At 38.1% G+C, this 15,830-nt stretch overlaps 1 protein-coding gene across 2 annotated transcripts in view; it reads right to left on the bottom strand.

Moving 5' to 3' along the window:
- The window catches only part of TBX20 (T-box transcription factor 20), a 48,501-nt gene that overhangs the window by 9,375 nt on the left and 23,296 nt on the right, over positions 1-15,830 (bottom strand). The window lies entirely within an intron of this gene.

Below are 15,830 nucleotides of genomic sequence, written 5' to 3'. Positions count from 1 at the left end.
AATGATAGGGAAACTGAAAATAGTTAAAAATCTTTTTGTGGTTCTTCTTGTCTTTAGTGTAGATTCTACTAGAGTGTTTTGTTTTGTATGTTTTTGTTTTGGTAGTCATAGCACCAACCTAATGATACACATTTAAGTTCATGTTTTATTGTATTTTTTATTTTTGGGAATTTAAAAAGCATAATTTTCTTATATGGTTATTTAATAAATGATTTACATGATTTCAAGACAAATCTAGAGCACATGGCGTATTCAAAGTCAAAAAAAAAAAAAAAAACCCAAATACACTCTAGTAGAATCTACACTAAGGACAAAAATAGCCATAAAAAGATTTTTAACTATTTTTAGTTGTCACATTGTTGGAGATATCTAGACATTCATGTTCTGAGATTGCTATACTTCTATATGCTATGGGATAAAGCAAAGGAGCAATGACAGAATATTCTTTCATAATTCCTGCTGTCACTGAGAACTAGATGCTCATCATGAATGAAAAGAGATATAGGTGTAAGGTCAGAGAGGTTCAGTAAAAACCTTGTCATTCTGAATAGAAGTGGAAAGGATTAATATGAACTCAAGTAGGATTTTACCTTTAAGGTACATGTAGGTATACATACACATGTACCCTTCAAATGAGAACAGAGTCTATCTGGGGAGAGGAGGATTCTGAGAGGTGGAGACTCACATTTGACTTATTTAAAGTTTGAGCACTGGATTTTTACACATTTAAAATATCGTTATTTTTCCATTTTATAATGCAAGTTTGGGAAACATTGGGAAAAGTATTTTCTACTTCCTTGATAATAAACTGGATTATGTTTTAGAAGCTTTTCTAACACTTACTTTCCCAAATGCCTTTTAACTGTTTTCTAAAGGCCCTGCAAGTTTCTAGTATTCTGAAAGAGAAAAAAAATTACAACCTATTTTTCAATTATTCATAATTTCTGAGGCACAAGACAGAAGATATACAAAAGTAGCACAGATAATTAAAATTTATAGATAATTTTTAAAAGTATGCATCTCCAGGTTGTTACTTTGTCATCCTGCTCTGCTGTCTTTCTTCTGGCTTGAACTACAGGTGCTAAAATGACCCTAAGAACATGTCTCAAAAACTATCACTGTAAAGACAGGAAGGATAAAGTACTGGCAGAGATCAGATCTCACCAGCTTTGTCAGTTAGCATCACCACATGGGCCTCAAAATGAAATTCTAAGTTTCTTCATTTTAAATATCATCCTAAGAAGGTAAAATTTCTGGGTAGGAGTTTTCCTTGCTGCCATCATTTCCACAGGCCCTTAAAGCTCTAAGCCTGGGATCAGCAAATTTTCTCCGTAAAGGCTAGATGGGAAATATTTTAAGCTTTGTAGGCCTTAGGATCTCTGTCAGATATACTCAGCTCTGTCATTGTAGCCTGAAATCAACCACATATACATAAACTGAAAAACGTGATTGTCCTTTAATAAAAATTTATAAACAATGAATTTTAATTTTATATTATTACATGTCACAAAATGTTATTTTTATAACTTTTCAACCATTTGTAAAGACCATTCTTATCTTGAGGGCTATACCAAACAGGAGGTAGACAACAGGGTTTTCCAACCCCTGCTCTAAGCTATTTACCATGTTAGAGATGGGCCCCACTTACCCACACAGCTCTTATGAAAACTTTACTGCCTCAGAAACTCCACAAGCCAGCTTAGAGCTATGTTAGAACCAACACTATTTTCCTTCTGGCACCAGAAGTCCTTATTTCCTGTGAACCTCTTAAGCAGATCTGCCAAAAAATAATTGATGCTCCATTGCCTGATATAAATAAAACTATAAATTTTCAGAATATCAAATTTGCAACCTTGTTTCCAGAAGTTTTCTTCTTTGGCTAAACTAATAGAGAGGATGTGAGCTCTGAGCAAAAGGACCTGATTCCCACTGGGCTTGTGTCCAAATTTCATGTGTTTGAAAGTTTTGTTCAATGCCAGGGAGTTTTAAACACATTTTATAGAGACTCTCAGTATGAATCCTGAACCACTAAGGTGAGATAAACCTATGTATATAATTCTCTGCCCCACTGACATGACTGAGAAAACAAGGTGGGGTGCCATCTGGAAACTGACATCTTAGTCACAGGAAAGGAAGTGAAGGAAGCATCAAACAGCTTGGGTTCATCGCTTTACACAGAGGAAGGGTACCTGGGCGGAGTGAGGGTGCAGTGGGGAAGAAATGAAAAGCCCTCTCTGAGAGCTTAACCTAAACCCCACCTTGGAGCATCAGAGATCAATGATAGAGGCAGGTCTTTGAGCAGCTGATGAGAAGCAGATTCTCACACTGCTGGAGGCTTTGAGGAAGGAATCCCACAGCAGCATGCTCTCAGATGCACACCGTGACTTTGGTACACTGAAGGGTGTGGGGCCAGTGACCACCATGGGCTCTGGAAAAGGGCCATGAGGTTGCTTTGTTGGGCATGGAGAGGGAGCTGCTGATTTCTAGCTGCTGAGGCAGACAGGGTAATTCGATCAAAGTTAATGTAAAGTTAAAACTCCCTTTTCCAAGGCTATCTCCTCCTACCTGCAACAACTTCCTAACCCGAACAGAATAATTATATTTCCACATGGGCACACTCACAATAAATTTAAATTATTACCCCTTTTTCAGTTTCCACTTGAAAGATTTCATAGATCCACATGGTTTTATTCACAATTAATCTCAGCTCCTAATACTAAACAGACACTCCATTCTATACACAAGCTAGAGAAAGATAAGTGGACATTACAAAAATACTCTGCAATCCAAAAGAAGAAAACTAATTTTAAAAAACGTAACAAGCAATCTCTTTTGAAACTGCCTTGTTCCAAGAAACAGGGAGAAGTATTTTAAGTCTCTAACTGTATTTTCAAGTTTTTAGTGAGATTTAAAAACACCCTGTATTGATAAAGCAAGGACTAGCAGACATGAAAAGGAAACAGTTTTGAAATGTAAAAGTATACTTGAAAAATGACAATATAGTAATTACCACATTTTAAAATAACTCAATGAGAGCAAACAGAATACCTGATGCCGTGGAAAACAGAATCAACAAATTAGAAGATTCATATAAGAAATCCTTCCAGTATCACAGTAAACAGTTAAAAAGATAAAAATCATTAAACAATAGATAAGAGAAGTAGGGAATTGATGCAACATATATATAATAGGAATTTTAGTATGTCTGAATAGAGCAGACAGATTACAAGCCAGAAGAGGAGAAAAAAATTTTTCTTGAGGTGAGCAACAACTTGATTTTTCAAATTGAAGGGCTCAATTTTATTGTAAATATGAATGAAAAAAGTTTACAGCTAAATACTGGTACAATTTCTGAATTTCAAAGAAAACTTTCTAAAAGCATATTTTATCAGACAGAAAAAAAAGGCAACTTTCCCACAATGGAAAGACAGTGGGTTTAGCATCAGCTTTTACCCTATCTATGGTATTTAAAAACTAGACAACAAAGAAAGGTTGAAAGAATTCTGAGGAGAAAAACTGTGACCCTAGTCAGGTTTATAATAATGGCAACAGATCCTCTCAGATAGATAGGAACTAATAAAGAGAATAACCCATATATCTTTCCTCAACCAATTACTCAACATTTATCAACAGCTGATAATAGTCTGAACACAATTTCAGTAATGAGTACAACAGAAGTGAACATTAAACAATGAAATGAATAGGACTAGAATTAAATTTAAATGATTTCAGTTGATGGATTTCTGATCCTTACATTAAGAAAAATAATTTAAAGATGCAGAAGATACATGAGTAAGAAGCTGGATTTTAAGTCCCAGATTATTTAAACCAAAACTATAGGTTGAGGGAGGGGCACTACAAGAAAATAATCACATAATAAATATCTCCAGTATTCTGGCCTAGAGAATTCCATGGACTGTACAATCCATGGGGTCACAAAGTTGGACATGACTTTCACTTTCACTTCACTTTCAAATATCTATTTTATAAGAAAAGAAAATATATAGTTTCATTCCTAACAATAACATAGAAATATCAAATTTACAATTACGTCTTTCAGAATTTAAAAGCATAATTATATTTAAAAGAAATATAATGAATAAGAGAAAGGACTTTGGTTTCAGACAAACAAACCTGATGTAAGGCACAGCTGTCACAAATTACACTATGTGAATCTGCATAAAGTATTAATCTCTTTAAGCTTCAGCTGAATAGGAATGATAATCATTCTTTATTATAGAACTATTTTGAAGTATAACTGAAATAAAATGCGTCAACTATATAGCCCACTGCCCGTAACACATGGTGACTATGGAATGTTAACCATAATAAAGAGGGGGAAGACTTGATAAATCTAACAAAAGACAGGAAGAGAAAATAAAAGGTAAAACGAATAGCTGAACTGAACAAAGAGCAGAAACAGTTAAAAAGAAACAAAACAAAACATATCAGCAGTTGTAATACTTGAAGATAGACAATTTTTCTATTAAAACACAAAGACCTTCAGACAAATTTCTAACAATACAGATACTTTATATGACATTTTACAAAAATACGTATCATTATTTACTCAACAAATATTTGAGTGTTTACAATGTACCAGGCAGTATTCTAGGTTCTGCGGATACAGTAGGAAACAAAAGGCAAAGCACTGGACCAATCAGATATTACGGGCTGCATATTGTAAGTAGAGGGTAGTATAGAGGCCTAATTGGGGCTGAGATGGACCTGGCTATGTAAAAAAAAAAACAAGCAAGACAAAGGTAGATGAGTTCAGAAAGATAACTGGGAGGGTTGGGCTCAGACTCTACGGAACCTTCCAGGCCTTGTCTGGACTTTGGGTTTTACAGTGAACGGGAAGATGAGTCACTGGAGAGTTCTGAGCAAGACTGATGTGATCTGACTGACGTTTTTTCTTAAAAGAGCTTTCTGATTGGTGAACTGAAAGCTGACTTAAGGGCAGTAAGAATGGACATAGAGAAAGCAACAGAAAATTAACAATCCAAGAAACAGATGATAGTGTCCTAGATAAGAGTGGCAGCAGCAGGAATGGTAAGAAGTAGTTGGACTTCTCTGGATATAGTTTGAAAAATCAGTCAACTGTATGTAGAAGTGAAAGTCGCTCAGCCATGTCTGACTCTTTGCGACCCCATGGATCATACAGTCCATGGAATTCTCCAGACCAGAATACTGGAGTAGGTAACCTTTCCTTTCTCCAGGGGACCTTCCCAACCCGGGGATCAAACCCAGGTCTCCCACACTGCAGGCAGATTCTTTACCAGCTGAGCCACAAGGGAAGTGAGAGATAAAGACAAGCCAGGAAGGGTGACTCGCAGTCTTCTGGCTGAGCAATGGGAAGGATGCAGCTGAGAAGGGAACTGTAAGCGAAGCACAGATGTAGAAGAGTGTGACTGGGCATCCTGTCACCGATGTGTGAAATTAAGGCACCCTTAGGGAGAGGGGAAAAGAAGAGAGACAGCCAGAGCTTTGACTCTAGAGAAACCAGAACCAGAAATGTAAATTTGATAGAAGCCAGCATATAATGGCATTTAAAGGAATGAAACTAACTGCCCATATCACTCAGGAAGGGGATGTGGACTGAGAAGAGAAGTCCAAGGACTAAGGCCTGGACCATATTACTATCTTACAGATGGGGACAAGGGGAAGAACCAAGAAGTGGACGGAGAAAGAATGGCCAGTGGAGTCGAATAAAAACCAGAGATTGTGAGAGGTCCTGGAAGCAAAGAGGAAAAAGAGAGAATAAATGACTATGTCAAACCCCCGTAATAGGTGAAGTAAGACAGGACTGAGGAGTGACCACTGAGCTTGGCAGTGGGGAGTTTACTGGTGACCTGGACATGGGTGGACTGGTGGAGCAGTAGATGAAAGTCTGAAAGACAGGGTAGAAGAGACAGAAGGAAGAGAAGAACTGAGAAGAGAATGCACAGAACTCTTTTTAAGGAGCTTCACTATAAGAAGGAGTAGGAAACTAGGAGAATCAGTAACTCAAGAGACACATGGCATCAAGAGGAGGCTGTTTTTACTTGACGAAAGAAATGTCAAGATTATTTGTTTAATGATGCAAAAGAAGAGGGGTCTCTTGCTGTTAGAACAAAGATTTTTAAAAATTAAAAGGCAAATAAAACCAACAAATGTTAAGGTATAGCAATATAAGGTTAGACAAAGCAGAACTCAAGACAGGCATTAAATGGGATAGAAGTAAACGCATATCTGACTGATAAACTATGGAACAAACCAAAAACGTAGTTAAAGGTAGTTAATTCACCCAAAGAATTCCCCAGATGAATTTATGCACAAGACTGTAAAGGATCACTTCTTTGGATTTAAACTGATCAAGCAATAAAAAGCAAGAAGATATTTCAGTTCATTCAGACTAGCAGAAACCTGATACTAAAAGCTGACAAAGAAGGAAGGAGAAACAAAATGTATCTCTATTATGAACTGATACAAAAAGTCTTAAGTGTTAATAAAATATGGGTAAATTAAATTCAGCAATTTATTACAAGAAAAACAGAATCCAGATAGGATGTATTCCAGAAATACAAGGATAGAAGGATGGCTCACCATAGACAATATGACTAGAATTAATCCTATTGTTATTTACAAGTAGAAAAATAATTAAAATTGTCTCCATGCATGTTACAAGAGCATTTAAATTCAGTAACATTCAGAATAGCAAAAACTTCTTAATTTAGGCATGGAAAGGTATTACTTCAGTATGATAAAGAACATCAATCCAAAACCAAAAGCCAATGAAAACCATATAAAATGATAAAATACTAGAGGCATTACTAAATAAGTCAAGAACAAGAGAAAAAAGTTAATTATCACAATTACATTTTAATAGTGTTCTGGAAATTTTAGTCAATGTAATATAACAAGAAAAAGACACTGTAAAAAGCATGAATATTAGAAAGAAAAAGATAAAATTGTAATTTTTACAGTTGATATGGCGATCTAAGTGGAAAACTCAAGAGACTAAAAAGAAAAATTATTAAAACTAATGTTTTTTAAGTTCAGTAAAATGGCAGGATGCCAATGACATATAGGAATCAATAAATTTTTATAGACTAGACAGATTTCTAATTAAAAATTCTATTTTCAAAAGTAAGCCACCCCTAAAATAACCTTCTAGTATATGCAAGACAAAAGAAAGCTATCATGAGCCATATATGTAATTTTAAATAGTCTAGTTGTCAAAGTTTTATAAAGCAGATGAGATTAACTTTAGTAATTTATTTAACCCAATATATCTGCAAAATATTATTTCAGCATGTTATCAATATCCTAAAACTATTGTTGAGATATTTTCAGTCTTTTTTCACACTAAATCCTGAAAATCAGTGTCTGTTTTTTGTTTTAGTTTTTTTGGTACTTATAGTACTTCTCAATATGGAATAGCCACATTTCTTCACTAAACATCTGTGGCCATTGGCTATTAAACTGGACAATGTAATTCTAATAAATCTAGTTATGTGCCTGAGAAAAATGTGTAAGACTTACAGACTTGAAAATACCCTAACTTCTAAAGAACATAAGAAGTTTCAGTAAAAAGACAAACATATGATGTATTCCTAGAAGTCTCAGTACTGTAAAGACATCATTTTTCTCCCCCAAATTATTATATAAGTTCAACACAAGCCCAATCAAAATTCCAATGACTTTTTTTTTTAGAAGACTGGACAAAGTGATTCCAAACTATGGAAGTATAAATGTCAAACAGTATCAAGAAAATTTGAAAGTGACAAGGAAAAAGATCTGGAGTTTGTCATATCAGATACCTGACTCCTCTTTTTTCCTGTTGCCTGGTAATGTCTATTCTACTTTCTCTGTCAGTATTCAGTACTATATATTTTCTAACATATTCCTTTCCCACTTACTCTATTTGTACAAAACAAAAACAAAAAACCTAACAGAAGAAACTTCATTTTGAGCATTTAAATACCTTCATAGTCATTTCTCCTTTCTCAGAAGTAATGCCATGCTTTCAATTACTATCTTTCTTTCACTTAGAAAGTGTCCCTTCACTCCCCCATAAAGAAAAGAAAACACCAACTGACAGACTATCTGTAAGTTATATTTATTATAGGGCACTAGCAGATAATTCTCTCCCTGAACTAAATAGCTATAAATCATATTATACTGAGAAACCCTTTTGGACTTTTGTTTCTTAGCTATCCATTGTAGGTATATGTACACAACATCTAATGAAAATACCTTCTACTTTTGTTAATGACACTAGTTTTCTTTTACAAATGAGGTGATGTTGTCCCTGGGAGTAAGGCTACATGTGAAGAATGTGAGACATTCAGGTATCTGAATAGAACCTCATAAAATAAGACTGAGAAAACCAGAATGGCTTTTAGAGTATCTACAAAGCTTGCACAGATGTAGAAGGAATAATACTGTGAGTTTAGGGGTATAAGGCATACAGATCCAGTCCTAAAGGCATTTTTGTTTGGGTATCCCATACGGTAGCTGTAAATCTGGGACACGAAACTTGAAATCATTAAGGTCACATATTTATAATACCATATTCAATTAGGTTAGAAAAGTGCAATTTCTGTCATCATGTCATAAAAAGATGTGTTTTTCTCTCAGATCTCTTATTTTACAAAAGCTCTCTATATTGTTACAAATAGGGCTGTTTTCAATCAGTTACAAGGGGCAATTCAATTACTACATGGTTTAGTGCAGTAACTGACTCCAGACTAATTTAATTTCTTTAGGTCTCCAAAGATCAATTGATCTGATTTGTTCCATCCCCAAAGGCTGTTTAGGAAAAATTCAGACTTAAATACCTGGAAATGAAATCCAAAACCTTGGCCAATTTCACACTACTTAGGTCATCTTGCAAACTTGCAGCTAGTCTCATAAGATGCTCTTTTAGCCATCAGACCACTGAAAGCTTCTAAGTTTCATGTACATGTGAGTGTTCCCGACATCAGGATGTTTACTCAGTTAAGTGGAAAATGTGGCTGCATGCATTATCAAGTCCGTCACTCTAAAAGGCAGTCAGTCTGAGTACTTGTCTCTCATAAACACAAGTAAAACTAAAGGGGCTACTTTTAGTCTAGAAGTATTTTATTAAGATTATTGAAAGTAACTTGGAAGGGGGAAAACTATGTTCAGTTCAGTTCAGTTCAGTTGCTCAGTCGTGTCCAATTATTTGCAACACCATGGACTGCAGTATGCCAGGCTTACCTGTCCATCACCAACTCCCGGAATTTACTCAAACTCATGTCCATTGAGTTGGTGATGCCATCCAACCATCTCATCCTCTGTCATCCCCTTCTCCTCACACATTCATCATTCCAGGCATCAGGGTCTTTTCAAATGAGTCAATTCTTCACATCAGGTGGTCAAAGTTTTGGAGTTTCAGCTTCAGTATCAGTCCTTTCAATGAATATTCAGGACTGATTTCCTTTAGGATAGACTGGTTGTATCTCCTTCCAGTCCAAGGGACTCTCAAGAGTCATCACCAACACCACAGTTTAAAAGCATCAGTTCTTCAGGGCTCACCTTTCTTTACAGTCCAACTCTTACATCCATACATGACTACTGGAAAAACCAAACCTTGGTTGGCAAAGTAATGTCTCTGCTTTTTAATAAGCTATCTAGGTTGGTCATAACTTTTCTTCCAAGGTGCAAGCATCTTTTAATTTCCTGGCTATAGTCACCATCTGCAGTAATTTTGAAGTCCAAAAAAATATAAAGTCTTGTCACTGTTTCCATTGTTTCCCCATCCATTTGCCCCGAAGTGATGGGACCAAATGCCATGATCTCTGTTTTCTGAATGTTGAGTTTTAAGCCAGCTTTTTCATTCTCCTCTTTCACTTTCATCAAGAGACTCTTTAGTTCTTCTTCGCTTTCTGCCATAAGGGTGGTGTCAATTGCATATTTGAGGTTATTGATATTTCTCCCAGCAATCTTGATTCCAGTTTGTTTTTAATCCAGTCCAGCATTTCTCATGATGTACTCTGCATAAAAGTTAAATAAGAGGGTGACAATATACAGCCTTGACGTACTTCTTTCCCAATGTGGAATCAGTCTGTTGTTCCATGTCAAGGTTCTAACTGTTGCTTCTTGACTGCATACAGATTTCTCAGGAGACAGGTCAGGTGGTCTGGTATTCCCATCTCTTTCTGAATTTTCCAGTTTGTTGTGATCCAACAGTCAAATGCTTTGGCATAGTCAATAAAGCAGAAGTAGATGTTTTTCTGGAACTCTCTCACTTTTTTGATGATCCAACGGATGTTGGCCATTTAATCTCTGCTTCCTCTGCCTTCTCTAAATCCAGCTAGAACATCTGGAATTTCATGGTTCACGTACTGTTGAAGCCTGGCTTGAATTTTAAGCATTACTTTCCTAGCGTGTAAGATGAGTGCAATTGGGCAGTGGTTTGAGCATTCTTTGGCATTGCCTTTCTTTGGAATTGGAATGAAAACTGACCTTTTCCAGTCCTGTGACCACTGCTGAGTTTTCCAAATTTGCTGGCAAAGTGAGTGCAGCACTTTCACAGCATCATCTTTCAGGATTTGAAATAGCTCAACTGGAATCCCATCACCTCCACTAGGTTTGTTCATGGTGATGCTTCCAAAGGCCCACTTGACTTTGCATTCCAGGATGTCTGGCTCCTGGTGAGTGATCACACCATTGTGATTATCTGGATCATAAAGAATTTTTTTGTATAGTACTTCTGTGTATTCTTGCCACCTCTTCTTATATCTTCTGCTTCTGTTAGGTTCATACCATTTCTGTCCTTTACTGTGCCCATTTTTGCATGAAGTATTCCATTGGTGTCTCTAATTTTCTTGAAGAGATTTCTAGTCTTTCCCATTCTATCGTTTTCCTCTATTTCTTTGCACTGATGACTGAGGAAGGCTTTCTTATCTCTCATTGCTATTCTTTGGAATTCTGAAGGAAATGGCAACCCACTCCAGTATTCATGCCTGGAAAATCCCACAGACCGAGAAGCCTGGTAGGCTACAGTCCATGGAGTCTAAAAAAGTGTCAGACATGATTGAGTGACTTCACTAACTGCATTCAAATGGGTGTATCTTTCCTTTTCTTCTTTGCCTTTTGCTTCTCTTCTTTTCACAGCTATTTGTAAGGCCTCCTCAGACAACAATTTTGTCTTTTTGCATTTCTTTTTCTTGGGGATGGTCTTGATCACTGCCTCCTGTACAGTGTCACAAACCTCCGTCCATAATTCTTCAGGCACTCTATCAGAGCCAATCCCTTGAATCTATTTCTCACTTCCACTGTATAATCGTAAGGAATTTGATTTAGGTCATACAAGAGTGGCCTACTGGTTTTCTGTACTTTCTTCAATTTAAGTCTGAATTTGGCAATAACGTGTTCATGATCTGAGTCAAAGTGTCAGCTCCCAGTCTTGTTTTTACTGACTGTATAGAGCTTCTCCATCTTTGCCTGCAAAGAATATAATCAGTCTGATTTTGGTATTGACCATCTGGTCATTTCCATACGTAGAGTCTTCTCTTGTGTTGTTGGAGAGGGTTTTGCAATGACCAGTGTGTTCTCTTGGCAAAACTCTGTTAGCCTTTGCCCTGCTTCATTCTGTACTTCAAGGCCAAATTTGCCTGTTACTCCAGGTATTTCTTGACTCCCTACTTTTGCATTCCAGTCCCCTATAATGAAAAGGACACCTTTTTAGGGGGTGTTAGTTCTCAAAGGTCTTGTAGGTCTTCATAGAACCATTCAAATTCTTCAGCATTAGTAGTCGGGGTATAGACTTGGATTCCTGTGTTATTGAATGATTTGCCTTGGAAATGAACAGAGACCAACCTGTTGTTTTTGAGATTGAATCCAAGTACTGAATTTTGGACTCTTTTGTTGACTATGATGGCTACTCCATTTCTTCTAAGGGATTCTTGCCCACAGTAGTAGATATAATGCTCATCTGAGTTAAATTCACCCATTTCAGTCCATTTTAGTTTGCTGATTCCTAAAATGTCAATGTTCACTCTTGCCATCTTCTGTTTGACCACTTCCAATTTGCCTTGATTCATGGATCTAACATTCCAGGTTCCTTTGCAATATTGCTCTTTATAGCATCAAACTTTACTTCCATCAGCAGTTACATCCACACCTGGGTGTTGTTTTTGCTTTGGCTCCATCTCTTCATTCTTTCTGGAGTTATTTCTCTACTGATCTCCAGTAGTGTATTGGGCACCTACTGACCTGGGGAGTTCATCTTTCAGTGTCCTATCTTTCTGCCTATTCATACTGTTCATGGGGTTCTCAAGGCAAGAATACTGAAGTGGTTTGCCATTCCCTTCTCCAGTGGACCACGTTTTGTCAAAACTCTCCACCATGACCCGTCCATCTTGGGTGGCCCTACATGGCATGGCTGATAGTTTCATTGACTTAGACAAGGCTGTGGTCCATGTGATCAGATTGGCTAGTTTTCTGCAGATTGTAGTTTTCAGTCTGTCTGCTCTCTGATGGAGAAGGATAAGAGGCTTATGGAAGCTTCCTGATGGGAGAGACCGACTGAGGGGGAAACTGGGTCTTGTTCTGATGGGCGGGCCATGCTTTTTAAACCTTTAATCCGATTTTCTGTTGATGGGCGGGGCTGTGTTCCCTCCCTCTTATTTGACCTGAGGCCAAACTATGGTGGAGGTAATGAAGATAATGGTGACATCCTTTAAAAATTCCCATGTAGGCACTGTTACACCCCAACCCTGCAGCAGGCCCTGCCGACCCACACCTCCACCATATGCCCATCTAGTAAAATATAATTATTTTACATTTTCAGATTTTGAAAGTGTTTTCATAAATGTCATTTTACATGGTCCTCATAATAAAGTGAGCAGTGTTATGTTCTCCATTTTCTACATGAGGAAACAGACTCAGGGTAACTTCTGAGATCACTTAGAAGTGATCTTACTTAACTTACTTACTTACTTAAGATCTTACTTAAGTGATCTACTTAACTTAGGTAACTTCTCTAGAATCACTCAGCCAGGGAAAGGCAGAGCAGGGACTCTAACCCATGGCTTTGTGTTCATATACCATGCCCAACCCCTGACCTGAAACAGATGAGGCACACTATAAAAACACATCACTACTGCCCCACTGAACCACTGTCTTCATTTTTGCCTGATACCTGATTAGAAAGGAGAAAAAATTCACCTATTATAATTCCACTTGCATAAATCCAGTGTGAATCAGTGCCTTTGGCACTCTAGAAACAGGAGATGAGAAAGGTCACACCTAAATGGAAGTAGTCTTTTTAAAACACCTCCTGGTGGCTCAGATGGTAAAGTATCTGCCTACAATGTGAGAGACCCAGGTTTGATCCCTGGGTTGGGACGATTCCCCTGGAGAAGGAAATGGCAACCCACCCCAGTACTCTTGTCTGGAAAATCCCATGGACGGAGGAGCCTGGTAGGCTACAGTCCATGGGGTCACAAAAAGTCTTTGTAAATGTGAACTCCTTTGTCACCCACACTTATTTGGATCTTATGGCCTATTTGCATGCCTCACTTCAGTTCAGTTCAGTCGCTCAGTCGTGACCGACTCTTTGCGACCCCATGAATCACAGCACGCCAGGCCTCCCTGTCCATCACCAAATCCCGGAGTTCACTCAAACTCATGTCCATCGAGTCGGTGATGCCATCCAGCCATCTCATTCTCTGTTGTCCCCTTCTCCTCCTGCCCCCAATCCTTCCCAGCATCAGACTCTTTTCCAGTGAGTCAACTCATCGCATGAGGTGGCCAAAGTATTGGAGTTTCAGCTTTAGCATCAGTCCCTCCAATGAACACTCAGGATTGATCTCCCTTAGAATGGACTGGTTGGATCTCCTTGCAGTCCAAGGGACTCTCAAGAGTCTTCTCCAGCACCACAGTTCAAAAGCATCAATTCTTCGGCGATCAGCTTTCTTCACAGTCCAACTCTCACATCCATACATGACCACGAGAAAAACCATAGCCTTGACTAGACGGACCTTGTTGGCAAAGTAATGTCTCTGCTTTTTAATATACTATCTAGGTTGGTCATAACTTTCCTTCCAAGGAGTAAGCGTCTTTTAATTTCATGGCTACAATCAGCATCCACAGTGATTTTGGAGTCCAGAAAAATAAAGTCTGACACTGTTTCCACTGTTTCCCCACCTATTTCCCATGAAGTGATGGGACCAGATGCCATGATCTTTGTTTTCTGAATGTTGAGCTTCAAGCCAACCTTTTCACTCTCCTCTTTCACTTTCATCAAGAGGCTTTTGAGTTCCTCTTCACTTTCTGCCATAAGGGGGTTTCATCTGCGTATCTGAGGTTATTGATATTTCTCCCGGCAATCTTGATTCCAGCTTGTGCTTCTTCCAGCCCAGCGTTCCTCATGATGTACTCTGCATATAAGTTAAATAAGCAGGGTGATAATACACCCTTGACGTACTCCTTTTCCTATTTGGAACCAGTCTGTTGTTCCATGTCCAGTTCTAACTGTTGCTTCCTGACCTGCATACAGGTTTCTCAAGAGGCTGGTCAGGTGGTCTGGTATTCCCATCTCTTTCAGAATTTTCCACAGTTAATTGTGATCCACACAGTCAAAGGCTTTGGCATAGTCAATGAAGCAGAAATAGATGTTTTTCTGGAACTCTCTTGCTTTCTCCATGATCCAGCGGATGTTGGCTATTTGATCTCTGGTGCCTCTGCCTTTTCTAAAACCGGCTTGAACATCTGTAGGTTCACGGTTCACATATTGCTGAAGTCTGGCTTGGAGAATTTTGAGCATGACTTGACTAGCGTGTGAGATGAGTGCAATTGTGTGGTAGTTTGAGCATTCTTTGGCATTGCCTTTCTTTGGGATGGAATGAAGACTGACCTTTTCCAGTCCTGTGGCCACTGCTGAGTTTTCCAAATGTGCTGGCATATTGAGTGCAGCACTTTCACAGCATCATCTTTCAGGATTTGAAATAGCTCAACTGGAATTCCATCACCTCCACTAACTTTGTTCATTGTGATGCTTTCTAAGGGCTACTTGACTTCACATTCCAAGATGTCTGGCTCTAGGTCAGAGATCACGCCATCGTGATTATCTTGGTCGTGAAGATCTTTTTTGTACAGTTCTTCTGTGTATTCTTGCCACCTCTTCTTAATATCTTCTGCTTCTGTTAGGTCCATACCATTTCTGTCCTTTATTGAGCCCATCTTTGCATGGAATGTTCCCTTGGTATCTCTAATTTTCTTGAAGAGATCTCTTGTTTTTCCTATTCTGTTGTTTTCCTCTATTTCTTTGCACTGATCGCCGAGGAAGGCTTTCTTATCTCTCCTTTTCTCCTTTGCTTTTTGATTCTCTTCTTTTCACAGCTATTTGCATGCCTATGTTCTACCTAATCGAAGAGTTACCTCCTTGCCATCTGTTTTGCAAGGGATTTTCAACCACAAGTTCAAGTTCCTTTCCCTGATCTCAGTACCCCCAATCACTTGTCAGGTTCTTCAAATAATTAATCTTTTCTACTCAAATGCCTGTCCAACTTTCAGTCTCTCCTGCTGGATTTTTTGCTTCTCTACTGAGCTTCTTTATCTTTCCCCTCAAAATCAAAACCACACCCTTCTGCTCTGGCATTGGGAAGGATGATGGAAGGATCAGACAGATGTTGCTAAAATTTATAATAATCCTTTAATTTGAGTTGCCAGGACAGGAAAGAGAAGTGCTGAGGTCAGAACATATGATCATGTGGTAGGTAACAAAGAGTGTGACAGGACCATGTACTAGTTGGTGGGGAAATCACCTAAAGATCTGGTGATAAACCATAGGGCTGGTAGTTAGGGTACTCCACCTG

The sequence above is a fragment of the Moschus berezovskii genome, chromosome 3 (assembly GCF_049115385.1).
Source record: "Moschus berezovskii isolate FMDL1 chromosome 3, NW_MosBer_1.0, whole genome shotgun sequence".
NCBI lineage: Eukaryota > Metazoa > Chordata > Mammalia > Artiodactyla > Moschidae > Moschus > Moschus berezovskii.
Note: the sequence above shows the minus strand (reverse complement) of the source record. Positions and strands in the feature narration are given on the sequence as shown.